At 31.5% G+C, this 15,534-nt stretch overlaps 1 protein-coding gene and 2 long non-coding RNA genes across 3 annotated transcripts in view; 1 reads left to right on the top strand and 2 right to left on the bottom strand.

Moving 5' to 3' along the window:
• LOC128659760 (oocyte zinc finger protein XlCOF6-like) overlaps window positions 1-15,534 on the top strand; it is a 308,094-nt gene that overhangs the window by 112,021 nt on the left and 180,539 nt on the right. The window lies entirely within an intron of this gene.
• LOC128659764 (uncharacterized) lies at window positions 1,174-2,208 on the bottom strand. Its single transcript, XR_008402472.1, has 3 exons — window positions 2,093-2,208; window positions 1,850-1,965; window positions 1,174-1,729 (listed from the first exon to the last, which is right to left on the bottom strand). It is a non-coding gene; the product is annotated as an uncharacterized LOC128659764 (long non-coding RNA).
• LOC128659766 (uncharacterized) lies at window positions 4,043-4,533 on the bottom strand. The gene is made up of 3 exons (XR_008402474.1): window positions 4,467-4,533; window positions 4,252-4,367; window positions 4,043-4,135 (listed from the first exon to the last, which is right to left on the bottom strand). It is a non-coding gene; the product is annotated as an uncharacterized LOC128659766 (long non-coding RNA).

The raw sequence follows: 15,534 nt of genomic DNA, 5'->3' as shown, positions 1-15,534 counted from the left end.
GCAGTAGATTTGTTGTGGCTATATTTCATAGAGTTATTTTAGAAGTATTATACAGGTATCTAATGAGAGACTTAGTTTACGAAACTTAAAATCAAGGGAGTATAATAAGAGAGGTAACTCTGAACCTTTCTTTTATTCCAATAGCTATTACATTTAGTTTTCTTGCATTTCCAACACTCAGCATTGTGCTTGCAAAGTATTGAATCTGAGTTTTTCTACATATATTGTAGTAATAGTTGTGTATTTGTATGTGTGAGTGTATATATTTATATATATGTGTGTGTGTGTGTGCACGTGCGCATGTGTGACAGTGTCTATGTGCATAACTTTGTATGTGTCTGTGATTATGTAGGTCACTCTCTGTGCAAGTGTTTTGCAAGCTCTGGTGGACGTTTACTTTGGAAATACTATTCCAAATAAAAAAAAAAATTCCAAAAAATGCCTAAGACCTGGGGGGGGGGGGGGGGGCTCAGCAGAATTTTGAGTGCCTAGGGCTGCACAAAATCTAAATACGCCAATGCACATTGCATGTTGGTGTTAGAAGAACACTGTTGCCCATGAATAAATACAATTACCTTAAAGGGACACTGAACCAATTTTTTTTCTTTTGTGATTCAGATAGAGCATACAATTTTAAGCTACTTTCTAATTTACTTCTATTATCAAATGTTCTTCATTTTCTTGGTATGTTTATTTTAAATTACAACAATGTAAGTTTAGATGCCGGCTAATTTTTGGTTAACAACCTGGGTTGTTCTTGCCGATTGGTGGATAAATTCATCCAACAATTGAAAAGTGCTGTCCACAGGTATGAACCAAAAAAAAAGTTTAGATACTTTATTTTCCAAAAAAAGATAGCAAGAGAACAAAGACAAATCAGCAATTGAATCACGAAAGAAAAAATTTGTGTTCAGTGTCCCTTTAACACTATCAAATTTCGAGTTGTGAATTATAAATTTTGAACAATACTTTAATAGCAATAATAATATACATCTTAATTTTTTTTTCAACAATAAAGTTGTTTCATCAAAAAAGTTTATTCTTTATTGTCTTATTTTTTCGAATAAAATAAGTGTTTTTATTTGTGTTAGCTATTTGATTTATTTATATGACCCTCATAGTTATCATAACTGAAATAATAGAGAAAATAAAGATATACAACTGGTCTTAGTATTTATATATTATTTTATTTTTAATAATCAATAAACACTTGAAAAAATTCTCCACAATCCTCCCCACAACACCAATAATTGGCATGAATAATTATTTTTATATAGAGATGGAAGAATATTGTCAGCAGCAGCAGTAAGCAGCATTTTTCGAAAAATACAGAAACTGATTTGTTTTCAGCTCAGTTCCATCAGCAGTCTGTAGATTAATTTGTAGTCCATAAACAAAGCATTTGTAATTGTTGCTCTTAAATTTGTAAATAAACAGTCAAACAAAGGCCAGATTTAGCAAATCTGAAAGTATCTTCCCGTTTCTAGCACAACTCCAGCAGTACAGAAATGAAGCATTTGTAGACTAGTTGGTGCTCCTTAATTTTGTAAATACACAGACAAACAAAGGCCAGACTTAGAAATCAGAAAGGATCCTGTTCTCAGCACAACTCCAGCAGTACAGAAACGAAAACTCCAGCAGTACAGAAACGAAGCACTTGTAGTCAGTGCTCCTCAATTTTTTAAATACACAGACAAACAAAGCACAGACTTATAAATCAGAAAGGAACCTGTATAATAAAGAAAAACAGAGATTCATTAAGTAAACAGTACAAATAACACATGCAAACCTATCTAAAACAAAGCAACTGCATTTAAGGGGTGTACAATACTAATAACTATATTATTACCTTTCAGTGATGGAAAATGCCTTTTATAAAATTGTACCAACTCTCAGCAGCAGCAAAAGCAGCAATTATTAAATACACAGTCAAATAAGGGCCGGATTTAGAATTCTGAAAGGATCCTGTATAATAAAGAAAAACACAGAGTGTCATTAAGTAAACAGTACACACAAAAAAACACATGCAAACCTAGGTAAAAGAAAGCCAATGCATTAAAAGGGTGTGCAATACTAATAACTATATTATTACCTTTCAGAGATGGAAAATGTCTTTGAGAAAATTGTACCAACACTCAGCAGCAGCAGCAGTTATTATTAAAAAAAACAGTCAAATGTGGGCCGGCTTTAGTATTCCGAAAGGATCCTGTATAATAAAGAAAAACACAGAGTTTCATTAAGTAAACAGTACACAAAAATAACACATGCAAACCTAGGTAAAAGAAAGACAATTCATTAAAGGTGGTGTCCAATACTAATAAAAATATTATTACCTTTCAGAGATGGAAAATGCCTTTTATAAAATTGTACCAACTCTCAGCAGCAGGAAAAGCAGCAATTATTAAATACACAGTCAAATAAGGGTCGGCTTTAGAATTCTGAAAGGATCCTGTATAATAAAGAAAAACACAGAGTTTCATTAAGTAAACAGTAGACAAAAATAACACATGCAAACCTAGGTATAAGAAAGACAATTCATTAAAGGGGTGTGCAATACTAATAACTAAATTATTACCTTTCAGAGATGGAAAATGCCTTTTATAAAATTGTACCAACACTCAGCAGCAGCAGCAGTTATTATTAAAAAAAAAAGTCAAATGTGGGCCGGCTTTAGTATTCCGAAAGGATCCTGTATAATAAAGAAAAACACAGAGTTTCATTAAGTAAACAGTAGACAAAAATAACACATGCAAACCTAGGTATAAGAAAGACAATTCATTAAAGGGGTGTGCAATACTAATAACTATATTATTACCTTTCAGAGATGGAAAATGCCTTTTATAAAATTGTACCAACTCTCAGCAGCAGGAAAAGCAGCAATTATTAAATACACAGTCAAATAAGGGTCGGCTTTAGAATTCTGAAAGGATCCTGTATAATAAAGAAAAACACAGAGTTTCATTAAGTAAACAGTACACAAAAATAACACATGCAAACCTAGGTATAAGAAAGACAATTCATTAAAGGGGTGTGCAATACTAATAACTATATTATTACCTTTCAGAGATGGAAAATGCCTTTTAGAAATTTGTACCAACTATCAGCAGCAGCAAAAGCAGCAATTATTAAATACACAGTCAAATAAGGGCCGGCTTTAGAATTCTGAAAGGATCCTGTATAATAAAGAAAAACACAGAGTGTCATTAAGTAAACAGTACACAAAAAAAAACACATGCAAACCTAGGTAAAAGAAAGCCAATGCATTAAAAGGGTGTGCAATACTAATAACTATATTATTACCTTTCAGAGATGGAAAATGTCTTTGAGAAAATTGTACCAACACTCAGCAGCAGCAGCAGCAGTTATTATTAAAAAAAAAAGTCAAATGTGGGCCGGCTTTAGTATTCCGAAAGGATCCTGTATAATAAAGAAAAACACAGAGTTTCATTAAGTAAACAGTAGACAAAAATAACACATGCAAACCTAGGTAAAAGAAAGACAATTCATTAAAGGGGTGTGCAATACTAATAACTAAATTATTACCTTTCAGAGATGGAAAATGCCTTTTATAAAATTGTACAAACTCTCAGCAGCAGCAAAAGCAGCAATTATTAAATACACAGTCAAATAAGGGTCGGCTTTAGAATTCTGAAAGGATCCTGTATAAAAAAATCAAAAATTAAAGAAATTCATTAATTAAAGAGTAAACAAAAATAACATGCAAACCTAGGTAAAAGAAAGCCAATGCATTAAAGGGGTATGCAATAGTAATAACTATATTATTACCTTTCAGAGATGGAAAATGCCTTTTAGTAAAATGAAACAACTCTCAGCAGCAGCAAAAGCAGCAATTATTAAATACACAGTCAAATAAGGGCCAGCTTTAGTATTCTGAAAGGATCCTGTATAATAAAGAAAAACACAGATTCATTAAGTAAATAGTACACAAAAATAACACATGCAAACCTATGTAAAAGAAAGCCAATGTATTAAAGGGGTATGCAATAATAATAACTATATACCTTTCAGAGATGGAGAATGCCTTTTAGAAAATTGTACCAACTCGCAACAGCAGCAACTGCAGTTATTAAATACACAGTCAAATAAGAGACGGCTTTAGAATTCTGAATGGATCCTGTATAAAAAAGAAAAACAGAATAATTAAGTTAACAATACACAAAAATAACATAAAAAACTTAGTAAAAGAAAGTCAATGAATTAAAGGGGTATGCAATACTAATAACTATATACCTTTCAGAGATGGAAAATTCCTTTGAGAAAATTGTACCAACTCTCAACAGCAACAGCAGTTATTAAATACACAGTCAAATAAGGGCCAGGCCCGGCATTAGAATTCTGAAAGGATCCTGTATAATATCAAAAAATAAAACAGGTTATTTAAGTAAATAAAACAGTAGACAAAAAAAAATTTAAAAGTTAAATTAGATTTATAACCACATTCCTACCTTAGAGAGCTTGTGGAGCATTCAGCAGGAGAAGTCCTCTTCTTTAAAGAAACCCTTTGTTTTGCGCCATTTTTTTAAAATATTCGCAAGGTGATGATGGTAGATTTTTCATGTTCTTTTTTTTACAAAAGAAATACTATAATTTACAGAAATAGCAGCAGCACTAGCAACATCAACTGTAGATTATGAATGCTAAATATCATATAACATTAAATTCTAGTAGTACAAGACACTGTTTATCTGATTCGAAATCCAGTAGCAGTAGCAGTAGGTAGCGGTAGGACAGCCGAGGAAGCAGTAAAAGGACATAAAAAATAAAAATGATCTTTTATACTTTGATTTTTAAAAAATTATTTTTATATTTTATATCCTTTTAAAAAAAAAATTTTGGTGAGGTTTACATATTTGTATCCACCGCAAACACAATTGGTCTTTGTTCTGAGGGATCATCGTCGTCTGTATCACTGCTGCCGGTAGTGTTTTGTCTGATAGCCTCCAACTGATGTTGTTCTGGTATCCAGTGTTGATTCATTTTGAGAAATGTTAAACGGTCAACATTTACACTAGATAGTCTATTTCGATGATCAGTCACAACACTACCAGCAGCACTAAACACACGCTCTGACTGAACACTCGTTGGGGGACAACTTAAATATTGAAAGGCAATATGTGACAATTCAGGCCATAATATTTTTTTGGATTTCCAGTAACTCAATGGGTCAGAACGAGGCTCGATAAAAGTGTTATCCAACATATATGCAGTTACCATTTGCACTGCAGAACACTGATTGTCTTCATGTAATCTTGCATCTTGACCTGTAGCCATAATGCCATATTTGCCAAAAAGACCCCACAATGAGTTAGTGGAATTACCGCCGCACACTGAATTGTCAGATATTGAGTCAGACTCAGAACTGTTACAATCTGGGAAAGAAGTCCGACCACTACCAGTGCAACTGCTGCTAGACTGATTTGTAGAGTTGTTTGAGTTTGCTCGCCGATTAATTTCAATTTCTTGCTTTACTTTGTAGATGAGTACTCCCTTGCATCTCTCAACCGTATGTTCTTTTCCATCAACAAAATTATACATCTGACCTTTAAAACGTGGGTCCAACAGAGTAGCAAGAAGGTACTCATCTCTTTTTTTGATGGAGATGATCCTTGGATCTTTCAACAAACACAAAATTAATTTTCTTCCAAGCTGAGCAAGATCAAACAACTCTATATCATTCTCATCTTCAGCAGAATCAGATAAACAGTTATCTTGCACTTGATGCAAGGAACTCAGTCTAGTTTCAAGAAGCGAAATTAATGGAAGGGACCTGACTAAGGCTTGCATCTTGTTCACTTACCATTAATGTTGCCTCTTTAAACGGCTGAAGAACCTTGCACACATCACTAATAAGATGCCACTGTGCCGAAGTCAAATGGACTCCATCTAATGTTTTTCTTAAAGTCATAAGGTATTCAATTATTGCCTTTCGTTGTTCATAAAGGCGTTGAAGCATGTCAAACGTGCTATTCCATCGCGTAGAAACATCAATTATGAGTTGATGTCGTGGCAAATTATTATTTTCTTGTAATGTTAGTAACGAATTTTGGGCATGGTAGGAACGGTGGAAATGCGAGCATATCTTTTGTGAAGCATTCAACATGTCATGAATATGTGTTGAATCTGAAAGAAATTTGTTAACAACCAAATTTAATATATGTGCAAAACAAGGCACATGTATCATTTGTCCATTCTTGAGTGCACAAACAATGTTAGAGCCATTGTCTGAAGACACAAAACCAACCGTGAGGCTGCGTGGCAAAAACCAATCATTTATTACTTCATTCAGCTTATCAAGAATATTAGCTGCATTGTGATTCTTTCGTTCAAAACTATTCATGCACAGTGTTGCATGCTTACGATAAGATATGCGTCGCATTGGCCTTGAGGAAACATACTCATTAGAGTCATTACTTACGGCAAATGATACCCAATGTGCAGTCACAGTCATATAGTCTGCACCCTGTGGACTTGTCCACATGTCAGTTGTAATATGAACTTTGTTACACTCTGACATTTCTAATTGTTTGCCAACATTTTGTAAAACAATTTTATGAATTTCTGGAACACCTTTTCGTGAAAAATAATGACGACTCGGGATTTGCCAACGGGGAACCACTGATTGCATTAATTCCCGAAAGCCTTGACCTTCAACAAATTTAAAAGGAAGCATATCGATTGCAAGCATTTTTGCAACTTTAAAATTAATTTGGCGAACGCGTTCATGGTTTGGGGGATATTTTTGACCACTCTCAAAAGCAACTTGTAAAGTACTCTGTCGCTTAGACACTGCTGTACTCCCAGAACTTGGCACTAAATTTGATAAAAGTTGATTGCTGCTGCTGCATGAACTTCTACTGGTGTTATTAAAGCCATCATCATTGGCAGTAGGTGGTAGCATAACATTAGTATTTCTTTCTGTGGATAAAGCAAGATTTTTATTTAAATATCTGTCCCATATCACTTTATGTCTACTATTCATATGAGACCGCAAGGAAGTGGTTCCCAAATTACTTCCTGCTTTTCCTCGACTTATTTTTTTATTACATATTTTACATGTTGCTTTACTTTGATCTAGTTTATCGACAGAATAAAAATTCCAAACTACACTACCACCTACTGCACTACTACATGACCTGGGAGTCATAATGGATGATGATGATGGAATTTCCATTACAGCAGCGCCAGCTGCTCTTATTTCACAAGTTGCAACTTGTGGTGGTGTAGCATCTAGTGGTTCAATTGTGGGAATTTTTCTTTGTTTGGCCCACCGTTGGCAGCATTAGAATGAATTCTATCTGACTGTGACTGCAACATTGGTGACTCTTTGGATGGAATAGCACGTTTGAGATGCTTTTGGAACAGTGGATACGTAGAAGTGATGGTGCAAGGTGGATTTGGTTCCTCAATGATACTACAATCTGAATCATCAGAATCACAATCGAGATTTGGAGTATACACAGATCCTTCAGATATACAATCTTCAAATTCAAATTCAGAATTATTTTCATTTTCTACAGAGATGCTGCTACTGCTGCTGCTATTCCTTCCGGAAGTTTCCATAGTTATTTCAAGATCAACTCCATTATCACCTGCTGGTTCTTTGGGTAATTCATTAATAGAAGTGGATTTTTCTAATGCTGCTTCCTGCAAGCACTGCTGCTCTGCATGTTCAGATCCAATTGGGGGATTTTTTTTCTTCAAAAATGCATGAATTGCCATTCTTTGACGACCACTGCGTGTGGTTCCGGACACTTTGTTTTCTTTAACTACTTCAACTGCATCATTATTGGTCTCCATTTGCTTTTGCTGCTGTTGACTGCTGCTGCTGGAAGCTGAAATCATTCTTCTTGCAACTTTTTTTGGCATCTTGGTAGATTCCAATTAAAGAAGACACTGCTTTAATTTTATTGAATAATAAAATTTGATGAGTAACAAAATGCTATTGCACGTCTGTGTCGTTATTTCTTGCTGCTACTGCTGCTGCTGTATAAATCTTCTCACTCTATAATTAACAATGATTTAACTTAGGATAAAACATACATATACACCCAAATAATACATATATATATAATACATATAACATTACATATATGTCTAGTATGCAAACCAAAGTTAATAGAAATGTATTAGATTTTTGTATAGTCTACTGACTATGTGATTTTGAATGTTCTTGATTGACAAAGCAGAGTAGAACTATATAGTTGGTAAAACTTGTAGTGTAGTATACGTGAGTGTGTGTGTATGTATGTGAGTGAGTGTGTGTGTGTATGAGTGTGTGTGTGTGGTTGTATGAGTCTGTGTATGAGATTGTGTGTGTATGAGAGAGTGTGTGTATGAGAGTATGTGTGTATGGGATTGTGTGTGTATGGGATTGTGTGTGTATGAGTGCGTGTGTGCGAGAGTATGTGTGTGCATGAGATTCTGTGTGTGTGTTGTATCAGTGTTTGTGTATTAGAGTGTGTGTGTGTGTAAGAGTGTGTGTGTATGAGAGTATGTATGTATGAGTGTGTCTGAAAGTGTGTGTGTATGAGAGTGTGTGTATGAGATTGTGTGTGTGTATGAGAATGTGTGTGTATGACTGTGTGTGCGTGTGTACGTGTACTTATGCAATTTTAATAAATACATTACAAGCGTGGAGGGGTCTCATTTCAAACATTTAGCCAAATGGGAGACGAACTGTCTTAGACTTTGATAACTAAGATAAAAAATTTGAATTCTAATTTTAATTAGAAATAAAACCATCTTATCTATTATAGTTAGTAATGGAATGGTGTTAAAATTCGAATTTTAACACTTCTAGTATTAACTATAATAGCTAAGATGTGTTAATTTCGAATTAAAATTCGAATTTTAACACCACTAGTAACCATTATAGATAAGATGTGCTAATTTAGAATTAAAATTCGAATTCGAATTTTACATCTTTGCTATTGTTTTAAATTCGCAATTAACATAATGATACATACAATTCGAAAATAAAACAATAACTATAATAAAGATGTAAAATTCGAATTCGAAATGAACATATGTATTATAGTTAATAGTGTTGTTAAAATTCGAATTTTAATTCGAAATCAACACCTCTATCATTTAATAGTTATACTATGTGATGGAGGTGTTGGTTTCGAATTAAAATTCGAATATTAACACTACTTGTAACTATAATAGATAAGTTATGCTAATTTAGAATTAAAATTCGAATTTTACATCTTTGCGATAGTTTTAAATTCGAAATTAAAATAATGTTGCATACAATTCGAAAATAAAACAATAAGTATAATAAATATATAAAATTCGAATTCGAAATGAATATATGTATTATAGTTAATAATGCTGTTAAAATTCGAATTTTAATTCGAAATCAACACTTCTATCATTTAATAGCTATAGAAAGTAAAGGAAGTGTTGATTTCGAATTAAAATTCGAATATTAACAGTACTTGTAACTATAATAGATAAGATGTGCTAATTTCGAATTAAAATTCGAATTCGAATTTTACAACTTTGCAATAGTTTGAAATTCGAAATTAACATAATGTTACATACAATTCGAAAATAAAACAATAAGTATAATAAACAGGTAAAATTCGAATTCGAAATGAACATATCTATTATAGTTAATAGTGCTGTTAAAATTCGAATTTTAATTCGAAATCAACACTTCTATCATTTAATAGTTATAGAAAGTAAAGGAAGGGTTGATTTCAAATTAAAATTCGAATATTAACAGTACTTGTAAATATAATAGATAAGATGTGCTAATTTCGAATTAAAATTCGAATTTTACAACTTTGCAATAGTTTGAAATTCGAAATTAACATAATGTTACATAAAATTCGAAAATAAAACAATAAGTATAATAAATAGGTAAAATTCGAATTCGAAATGAACATATCTATTATACTTCTATCATTTAATAGTTTTAGAAAGTAAAGGAAGGGTTGATTTCGAATTAAAATTCGAATATTAATAGTACTTGTAACTATAATAGATAAGATGTGCTAATTTCGAATTAAAATTCGAATTCGAATTTTACAACTTTGCAATAGTTTGAAATTCGAAATTAACATAATGTTACATACAATTCGAAAATAAAACAATAAGTATAATAAATAGGTAAAATTTGAATTCGAAATGAACATATCTATTATAGTTAATAGTGCTGTTAAAATTCGAATTTTAATTCGAAATCAACACTTCTATCATTTAATAGTTATAGAAAGTAAAGGAAGTGTTGATTTCGAATTAAAATTCGAATATTAACAGTACATGTAACTATAATAGATAAGATGTGCTAATTTCGAAATAAAATTCGAATTCGAATTTTACATCTTTGCAATAGTTTTAAATTCGAAAATTAACATAATGTTACATACAATTCGAAACTAAAACAATAACTATAACAAAGATGTAAAATTCGAATTCGAAATGAATATATGTATTATAGTTAATAGTGTTGTTAAAATTCGAATTTTAATTCGAAATCAACACCTCTATCATTTAATTGTTAGATTAAGTGATGGAGCTGTTGGTTTCAAATTAAAATTCGAATTTTAACAGCACAAGTAACTATAATAGATAAGATGTGTTAATTTCGAATTAAAATTCGAATTCGAATTTTACACTATCCTTATTGTTTTAAATTCGAAATTAACACAATACATACAATTCGAAAATAAAACATAACTATAACAAATATGTAAAATTCGAATTTGAAATGAACATATCTATTATAGTTAATAGTTGTGTTAAAATTCGATTTTTAATTCGAAATCAACACCTCTATCACTTAATAGTTAGATTAAGGGATGGAAGTGTTGGTTTCGAATTAAAAATCGAATTTTAACAGCACTAGTAGCTATAATAGATAAGATGTGTTAATTTCGAATAAAATTTCGATTTTTACATCTTTGCTATAGTTTTAAATTAGAAAATAATACAATAATACATACAATTCGAAAATAAAACAATAACTATAACAAATATGTAAAATTCGAAATTAACATATCTAATATAGTTAATAGTTGTGTTAAAATTTGAATTTTAATTCGAAATCAAGACCTCTATCACTTCATATAGTCATATAAAGTGATATGTGTTGATTTCGATTTTAAATTCGAATTTTAACACCTTTAGTAATTAATAATAGAGAAGATAGTTCATTTAGAATTAAAAATCGAATTTTACATCTTTAATAGTTAATAATTCGAAATTAACACAATAATAACTGAAATTCGAAATTTAAAAAATTAAACACATCTATCACTTCATATAACTACTATATTGGCCTTAAATTCGAAATGAACTCCATAACTATAAAAGATATAACATTTGAAAATAACACCATCATAACTTTATTAAAGGGACATGAAACCCACATTTTTTCTTTCATGATTCAGAAAGAGCATGTGATTTTAAACTACTTTATAATTACTTCTATGATCTAATTTGCTTCATTATCTTGATATCCTTTGCTGAAAAGTATATCTAGATAGCATATGTAGCTGCTGATTGGTTGCTGCACATAGATGCTTCGTGTGATTGGTTCACCCATGTGCATTACTATATCTTCAAAAAAGATATCTAAAGAATGAAGCAAATTAGCTAATAGAAGGAAATTGGAATGTTGTTTAAAACTTGGAATTTCAAATAGAAAAAAATACAATACAATACAATCTACATAGGTAAATATAGCACTACAGCATTATCAACTCATCAAAATGCAAAGCCAAAAAAATGCATACCATTTTTAAAAAAAAATGAAAAAATCCAATTAAAAAAAAATAAATATATTAAAATAAGATTTTTACATTACAGTACCTAATTATACATATCAGAGTTCAAAAATCTCAAATAAAATCGAGTATATTTACAATACATATAAATTAGAACCTAGTCAGCATCACTGGCTGCCAAATTGCAAATTTGCCCAATTCCATACTACAACACAGGACTAGCAGGCAGCACAGTAAAAAAGAAACAACACTACATTACAACAATTACATCTCTATGATGAACAATACATCAGTACTTCTCAACCACAGTCCTCAAGTTAACCTAGGCTAGTAGTAAGCTATCTTTATAACGTCTTAAAAGGATTGTCTAGTCAAAATTAAAGTTTGCTGATTCAGACAGAGGCAGAGCATGCAATTTTAAGCAACTTTCAATTTTACTCCTATTATCAATGTTTCTCAATTCTCTTGGTAAAAGTGAAAGAAATATCTGAATCATGAAAAAAAATAAAATCTGTTTCATATCACTTTAACTGGAGCACAGGTTAAATAATCAGTAACCATGGTAACTAAATTGGCCCTCACCTTAGGTACTGATTATTTCACCAGTGCTCTAGTTAAGACAGCATGAAAATATGGCCTGTATTTTGCCTATAAAAATAAATAGACCGCATATTACCTCCACAAATATTGATGAAATTGATTGAAGATGAAGATAACAAATGAGTCTTCTCACGGCGTGCAGTCCACCCTCCACAGTTGTGTAATGTGTCCACACAAAATTCCAAAAAAAGATGCCACAGGAGCAAATAGATAATAGTATATAGAAAAAAATTGGTATCCAAATAATCCAACACGAGTACACGACCACAAAACCAGTACGTCCTTCTCCAAAACTAAACCTTTCAAATGAAATGTTAAGAGCTACATCTATTTATAACATTTACATATGGGAGGGAATAACTTGATTTAAATATTTAAATTCGAATTTTAAATAATTCGAATTCGAATATTACATTTAAAAATACAATTTTAGTTAAGAAATACAATTTCGAAATTAAAATCAAATTCGAAAATTTCGAATATTTATAATATAATAGCATTATTATAACAAATTCGAATTTGAATAGTACATTAGAAAAGCAAATACTATTTCGAAATTTAAACATTTCGAATTAGAATATGATATATCTCATCGAATTCGATTAGAATCGAATTCGAATATTATATTTCGAATTCGAATGTGAAATATAGTTTTCGAATTCTAATATAATATTCGAATTTGAATAGAATAGAATTTGAATATTATATATCGAATTCGAATGTGAAATATAGATTTCGAATTCGAATATAATATTATCCAAAATAAAACATTCTATTAATAAGAATGAATATTTTCGAATGTAAGCGAAAAATTCGAAAACGAACATTCGAAAATCGAATGTTAGAATGTTAACTAAACATTCGAAATTCGGTTCGAACGAACGAATATCGGAAAATTCGTTTTAAAATTCGAATGTTTAGAAACATTCGCCCATCCCTATAAAATACACGTTATACGGCACCAGTTCCTACTTAGCAAGTGCAAGAATTTATATTATATAAAATACACGTTATAAAGGCACCAGTTCCTACTTAGCAAGTGCAGGAGTTTATATTAAATAAAATACACGTTATACGGCACCAGTTCCTACTTAGCAAGTGCAAGAGTTTATATTAAATAAAATGCAGGTTATACGGCACCAGTTCCTACTTAGTAAGTGCAAGAGTTTATATTAAATAAAATACACGTTATACAGCACCAGTTCCTATACAGCACCAGTTCCTATACAGCACCAGTTCCTACTTAGCAAGTGCAAGAGTTTATATTAAATAAAATACAGGTTATACGGCACCAGTTCCTACTTAGCAAGTGCAAGAGTTTATATTATATAAAATACACGTTATACAGCACCAGTTCCTACTTAGCAAGTGCAAGAGTTTATATTAAATAAAATACAGGTTATACAGCACCAGTTCCTACTTAGCAAGTGCAAGAGTTTATATTAAATAAAATACAGGTTATACGGCACCAGTTCCTACTTAGCAAGTTCAAGAGTTTATATTATATAAAATACACGTTATAAAGGCACCAGTTCCTACTTAGCAAGTGCAAGAGTTTATATTAAATAAAATACACGTTATACAGCACCAGTTCCTACTTAGCAAGTGCAAGAGTTTATATTAAATAAAATACAGGTTATACGGCACCAGTTCCTCTTTAGCAAGTGCAAGAGTTTATATTAAATAAAATACAGGTTATATCGCACCAGTTCCTACGTAGCAAGTGCAAGAGTTTATATTAAATAAAATACATGTTATACGGCACCAGTTCATACTTAGCAAGTGCAAGAGTTTATATTAAATAAAATGCACGTTATATGGCACCAGTTTCTACTTAGCAAGTGCAAGAGTTTATATTAAATAAAATACAGTTATAAGGCACCAGTTCCTACTTAGCAAGTGCAAGAGTTTATATTAAATAAAATACACGTTATACGGCACCAGTTCCTACTTAGCAAGTGCAAGAGTTTATATTAAATAAAATGCACGTTATATGGCACCAGTTTCTACTTAGAAAGTGCAAGAGTTTATATTAAATAAAATACAGGTTATACGGCACCAGTTCCTACTTAGCAAGTGCAAGAGTTTATATTAAATAAAATACATGTTATACGGCACCAGTTCCTACTTAGCAAGTGCAAGAGTTTATAGTAAATAAAATACAGGTTATACAGCACCAGTTCCTACTTAGCAAGTGCAAGAGTTTATATTATATAAAATACAGGTTATACGGCACCAGTTCCTACTTAGCAAGTGCAAGAGTTTATATTAAATAAAATACACGTTATACGGCACCAGTTCCTACTTAGCAAGTGCAAGAGTTTATAGTAAATAAAATACACGTTATATGGCACCAGTTCCTACTTAGCAAGTGCAAGAGTTTATATTAAATAAAATACACGTTATACAGCACCAGTTCCTACTAAGCAAGTGTAGGAGTTTATATTAAATAAAATACACGTTATACGGCACCAGTTCCTACTTAGCAAGTGCAAGAATTTATATTAAATAAAATACACGTTATACGGCACCAGTTCCTACTTAGCAAGTGCAAGAGTTTATATTAAATAAAATACACGTTATACGGCACCAGTTCCTACTTAGCAAGTGCAAGAGTTTATATTAAATAAAATACACGTTATACGGCACCAGTTCCTAGCAAGTGCTAGAGTTTATATTAAATAAAATACAGGTTATACAGCACCAGTTCCTACTTAGCAAGTGCAAGAGTTTATATTATATAAAATACATGTTATACGGCACTAGTTCCTACTTAGCAAGTGCAAGAGTTTATATTAAATAAAATACACTTTATACAGCACCAGTTCCTACTTAGCAAGTGCAAGAGTTTATATTAAATAAAATACAGGTTATACGGCACCAGTTCCTACTTAGCAAGTGCAAGAGTTTATATTAAATAAAATACACGTTATACAGCACCAGTTCCTACTTAGCAAGTGCAAGAGTTTATATTAAATAAAATACACGTTATACGGCACCAGTTTCTACTTAGCAAGTGCAAGAGTTTATATTAAATAAAATGCAGGTTATACGGCACCAGTTTCTACTTAGCAAGTGCAAGAGTTTATATTAAATAAAATACACGTTATACGGCACCAGTTCCTACTTAGCAAGTGCTAGAGTTTATATTAAATAAAATACATGTTATACGGCACCA

This window comes from Bombina bombina, chromosome 5, assembly GCF_027579735.1.
Source record: "Bombina bombina isolate aBomBom1 chromosome 5, aBomBom1.pri, whole genome shotgun sequence".
In the NCBI taxonomy this organism is placed as follows: Eukaryota; Metazoa; Chordata; class Amphibia; order Anura; family Bombinatoridae; genus Bombina; species Bombina bombina.
The sequence above is the reverse complement of the archived record's forward strand: the minus strand, read 5'-3'. Positions and strand labels throughout refer to the sequence as shown.